General features: G+C 41.2%; 1 long non-coding RNA gene across 3 annotated transcripts; it reads right to left on the bottom strand.

Moving 5' to 3' along the window:
* On the bottom strand, positions 636-4,636 carry LOC110432916. 3 transcript variants are annotated; one of them, XR_002450207.1, is made up of 5 exons: positions 2,765-4,636; positions 2,002-2,086; positions 1,835-1,922; positions 1,158-1,262; positions 636-946 (listed from the first exon to the last, which is right to left on the bottom strand). It is a non-coding gene; the product is annotated as an uncharacterized LOC110432916 (long non-coding RNA). The 3 variants fall into 3 exon arrangements; XR_002450208.1 differs by having other exon boundaries at positions 2,002-2,826; positions 4,251-4,636; XR_002450206.1 differs by having other exon boundaries at positions 2,002-4,636.

The raw sequence follows: 5,707 nt of genomic DNA, 5'->3' as shown, positions 1-5,707 counted from the left end.
TCTTGTGTGAACTTGTTATGACAGTACTCCGTAAATGAGTGTCCAGTGAGTCTAATTGTGTTATCAAGCATTCATCCTTTAGTATGCACACATTCTTATTCATCGTGCATGCAATAGGTGCACCGGAAATGACCGCTGCGTTCGAGCTCCAGGTGAACCCCGAGGGCCAAGAGATCAACCCAGAGGTGGAGGTCCAGCAAGCCGGACACGAGGAGCCCGAAGAGGAGATTGAGTGCCCGAATCACGAGCCTGCATCATTCGTGAAAGGCAAGCCCCGGAGCATCTTAAGTCTCCCACTTTAATTTCGAGAGTTTACACTACACCACAACCATTAAACAGCGATGGACAATCCGTTGTTATAAGGGGTCTACACCAATGGACAGTTCGTTGCTAAAGGCTGTAGCGACAGACCGCTGCCGTTGCTATTGAAGCCGTCGTTGTATGTATACAGCGACAGACATCATATTTAGCGACGGACAGTTCGACAGTCCAACCTTTAGCAACAGACAGCCCGTTAGAGCTTTTAGCAACGGACAATCCATCGCAATAAGAACTTTTAGCAACGGACAGTCCATCGAGCTCAATTAAATAGGTAAAAAAAAAGCTGCTCTAAATGTATAGCCGATGATCAAACATTAGTCATACCTTGGTTCACATACACAAAAGTGATGACATTCAAAAGTGATCAAATTATCCATACATTGATTCTTGTATTGACCTAGTACATTGTATATGTAATGTCACTTAATATGGAACTAGTGAAAACATGATGAGTATCAATCTGCAGCAACAAGAGGCAAAGGTGATCTGCGAGGGTCTTATATACATGTCACTTGCTAATTATATACAATAGTCACTTGCTAATTACTAATTTCATACTACATGTCCCACTAACTGTACATGTGCCACCAGCTCCTATCTCAAGTTTTCAGGAAGCTTTTCCTCACTGAAAATATGCAAATGCAGCCCATGTAAAGGAAAATAAACTAGTATTTATTGCAACAGTGTGTATCACATAGTCTATATATCACAAAATAGTTTATATATCACAGATCTACATAAGATTGTTGAATTGAATATTGAACTGCATAAATCAATCCTTTATGTGCTAGCAATTGACAAAAACCTGATTACAACTTTAGAGCAATGCAACTCACCACAGAGGCTAGCCACGTCCTAGTTCTAATGGCTTGAACATGAGGAAGACCCCTTATCCTGTAGTGGCCAGAACTGTGAGCTCCGTGGTTGCCTCTGCTAGCTCCCTACATATTGGACAAAAACAACCTGAGCACAAATAGGTAAATTCATATAAGCTCATGTTGAAATAATAAGTACTAGGATTGTGCCCGTGCGTTGCTACGAGAAAATATTAGTAATGTCCTTGAATAATTTGTGCCATCACATGACATTCAACACAGTAGAAGAATTTGTGCCATCACATGACATTCAACACAGTAGAAGAATTTGTAAATCATTGAACAAAGCATGTATTCCTGAATAACCTAGTTCAAGTCTCTTGTGAAATTTTACTTAAACTAGGATGACACTTGACCAAATCTATCAAATATGCAGTGTTGAGCAAACAAAAATATCTGAAGATCGACCAAACTATCATTTCAGTCCTGTCTAAATTCATATAAGTAATCAGTATCAATTTTGTTGGGTATAAATAGCAACAACCTAGTTTAAAGAGAACAAACATTTAGGTCATGCACAGTACCATAAACATGTGCCTAGTACCATAGACAGACTTATGGACACTATGGTGTATCTATGAAACAGTGCATAGTGACATCATCCGATCACCGGAATCGGACTGAGTCCTTCAAAATACCTCCCTAAACTGCATGTTGATTATGAACAACATCACCTAGTGCCAATGCCGTACAAGAGATGCAGCATGAAACAAAGAAGAGAAGAACCTGCACAGAATAGACATTGAAATTAGAATGCCAGTGCTCACTTCAATACAGACATAACATAGACAACAAAATCAGATACCTGTGCCTTGGTACAGGTGACTTAAAATTTTCATTCTAACACGTATGAAGTAAATAGTGGGTCTGAAGCCTCAAAAGTTTCCACGCTATAAGAGTGCAAAAAAGTAGTGGGTCAACATATTATTATGAGCCACATTCAAATAAATAAGCACCCATTTTAGTATCATTGTCTAAACAACCACAATTAGAATTTCAAAATGGGCAAGCAATAATCATAGAGAAGCATCCTTACAAATCTATAATTTTGAAACCTGCTACATCTAGCCATATACCACGCTAATTTACAAGTGCAAATCGATCCTTCGTCAGAAGACATCACCCGACTACTTGCACTACAAAATTATTATAGCTGAATCCAAACAGGGCTCTAGTCCAGATCACGTAGCACCCATGAAACTTTTGTAGTTATATTCACGTGTGACTATAGCCAGCACTCATGCAGCTTTTGCTTACCATCCATCCATTCAATAGCACTGAGAAGTTGCCTCTTCTATCAGACAAGCCAGAGGGAAAGCAAGATTAAACCAAATACTTGCTGGCAGAAGCAGAAAATGTTGGACAAGCTAGAGGGGAAGCAAGATTAAAGCCAAGGCTGGCAAAGGCAGAAACCTTTTGTTTAGTGTTAAGTGATGGTAAACTCTCAGATAGTTTGGAGCAAGCTGCAACAGCCCCAATCACTCCAGGATACAAAAGATGTAGTAGTATGTTTGTAACCCTTAAAATTTCCACATTTTTTAGGGAGATCAGTCAGATGGAATTATCACCTGTGCACCTTTTCTTCTCTCTTCATAGTTTCAGGACTTCAGGTAGCGTATGGTCTGAATATCTACTTGCTCCATATGGACCAGGATCATCAAAATTGAGAATAAGATAATTTGTCATGTCAATAACAAAACTGTTGTGCATAAAAATAATTGATTCCAGGAAGAAACTGACGTACCACTCAAATTTAGTGTCCTTTAACAGGCAAAACATTCTTGTACTAAAAAGACAAAAGATACAGCATAGTATACAATTGGTTGAAATACCCTAGGCAAACAAGTTTTGATCAAACTTCAACCAGTCATTTCAAACACAAAGAGAATTGTATAACTAAGATAAAATACACATGCTGAAGATTGCACCTGTTCTAGGCCTTAACCACATCTCTTTCTACTTCAAAACTGTCAAGGCTATAACTGAATGAGAAATATTCAACTCCATTTCCTCTCAGATAAGTTATAGGTCCTAGTTGTTTTTTTAATATCTGAGTACATATATGTTGCCCTAAACATGGATTAATGGATTATTGCAAATTACTACTTTAGGGATGGACCTATTTACCAAAAACTTGCAAAGTAAAACGAAAATAGATCCTGCTAGGTGCTCCTAACCCAGAAATTAGGATGGTTTCGAACCTGACACTATGAAAGTAGGAATACAAGGTTGTTAAGATACACCATCTCCTTGTTCAAATTAGACCCACGGATCGGATGATGAATATATATAAATAATAAAGCAATAAGATTCAGTTCAAGATATGACTAACCATCTTAGGAAGCTGACACAGTACAAACTTACAAGGCAAATCAAACAAGAACATATATACACCATTATTTAGGGTTTCACATATGCAGATATCCTTTTTCATTATTAGCCTATCACAGGCGACACATATAAATGCCTGACTTCATGAGTGAACTTGAACCAAATGGTAAGAATAATGTAAAGAATTAATTAAGCTCTCAGGTTGTACTAGGGATCCTTAGCTTTCTACTCTCTTGACCTTATAATATAATTTTGACAAGAGGAAAAAAATGAATCTAGTAACAGATTGAATCCGCAGTGCCTGTATAAAATGAATGTGGCAAGTAAAAACACTTGAACCCATTCCCATGTCTGTTTCAGCCTTCGTGTTCTTTTTATTTCTTTCTCTATGATGCTCAAGAACTCATCAATTTGCAAAGAGACTGTTGTCAAAAAAAAATTGCAAAGAGACAATATACGCTGTCCAGCTAGTTTCCCATCTCCTTTCTCCCTCTCAGACTCTATTTCTTTCAGTCCACCATTGCCATAGCAAATTTACAGTGAGCACTAGGTCCCTCTCCTTTCAGGTGAAACAACCAATACAACAAGCAAGTTTGAGGCTACAAACAATTCCCCCATCCAAAAAATGGACGGACTCAAGAACCAAAAATAGATCCTGCAAATCCAATGCTATACGTGCCATCCATTGCCTGTATTTGCATCTATTTCAGATAAAGCACATACCTTTAGAAGATTTGGGGTGACCAGCTGCAGAGGACCCTGCTAGTGTGGGCACACGATGGGAGCAAGTATGTCTGGTGCTCAGGCGGCCAGCACCTAGGCGAACTGTTGGCTGGGGCACCTGGTACTCCGGCGGCCGGCACCTGATGCAGACATCTAGTGCACCGGCGACCTTCAGTGATGGAGATTGGTCGGCGGCCGGCGAGGGCAGGAGCAGGGGCGTGGTAGGGCGCGGGCGGCCGGCGGCCGACAAGGGTAGGGGCCAGGGCGGGCGTCCGCCTAATGGCTCGATGCGGCGGCCTGTGCAGCGCCGTACGAACGAAACCAACATGGGAGCAGGGAGGCAGCGTGGGAAGGGGCAGCGGGAGCAAGGAGAAATGTGTGGATGTTTTTCGTGTGGTTGGTGTGTGAAAACTAAGGTTTCTATCTCAGTTTGGGCCAAAATTTTCGTGGGAACCGGCCGAAAACGATGCGCCACTGGATAATTTATTTAGCAACAGACGATCGGAATCAATTACCGATATATAGCGACGGACGATCTAATGCAAAAGTAAAATACTTATAGAAACAGATTATCCATCTAAGTATTGAATTTTAGCAACGGAGGATCCGAGGGATATGTTTAGCAATGGACCGTTCAACGGCAATTTTAATATTTAGCAACAGACGTCTGATGCTATTTTAGTGTTGTGGTGTAGTGTTACTTGGTTATGTTATGTTTATTGATGCATTACGTATAGGAGTTGTGATGAAACCCTTGCTGCATTTTACTCATTCCTTGTCCAGATATCTTACCACTACCTGGTTATAGAGTTAGGATCGAGTAGCAGCTTAGTCATGCTTTAATCGGTAGAAGTCGGGTGATACCCTGTCACCTGCGCGAGATAGGGTTGTGTCGGATCACGATTGTCTTTATGTGCTATCGTGGAAGGAACCTAATTATAATGTCTTAAGCCGAGCGGAGTTTTGCAAGGTTGTAGTAACTCCGTCTGTGGCAGCTAAGGACCGATCGTTGTACGTCCTCTTGTCATGTTGAACGCATGCCTAACACTTAGTTGGCCGGATAACTCGTTCGACCGCGAAGCCTAGTAGTATGACTCAGGCCGGAAGACCGACAAGTATAAAGTGCCACTACCGGAGGAAGTGTGGTGTGCGGGGGACCATTGGCATAAGACCAAAGGCAGGTGAGTTAAAATTCCTGACCTCCCTGGCAGAGTGGTAGCCCTGGGAGTGCGGCGCTGATCGGAGCCGCGATTCCTGAGTCGTACCAAAGGTGACCCGCTTGCTCTCCGGGGATGCTTGGGTGAGTGCTGTTGACGGTTCTTAAGTATCAATTTTAATTATCAAATAAACATGAGAAAAGACCAATATGCAACCATCACCTAGAATTAGGGTTTGATCTGACAGAATTCCACGAGTTTTGTTGTTTATCTATTTCTGCAGGGGGTTATCAGGAAATA

Source organism: Sorghum bicolor, chromosome 2 (assembly GCF_000003195.3).
Source record: "Sorghum bicolor cultivar BTx623 chromosome 2, Sorghum_bicolor_NCBIv3, whole genome shotgun sequence".
NCBI classification, from domain to species: Eukaryota; Viridiplantae; Streptophyta; class Magnoliopsida; order Poales; family Poaceae; genus Sorghum; species Sorghum bicolor.
The sequence above is the reverse complement of the archived record's forward strand: the minus strand, read 5'-3'. Positions and strand labels throughout refer to the sequence as shown.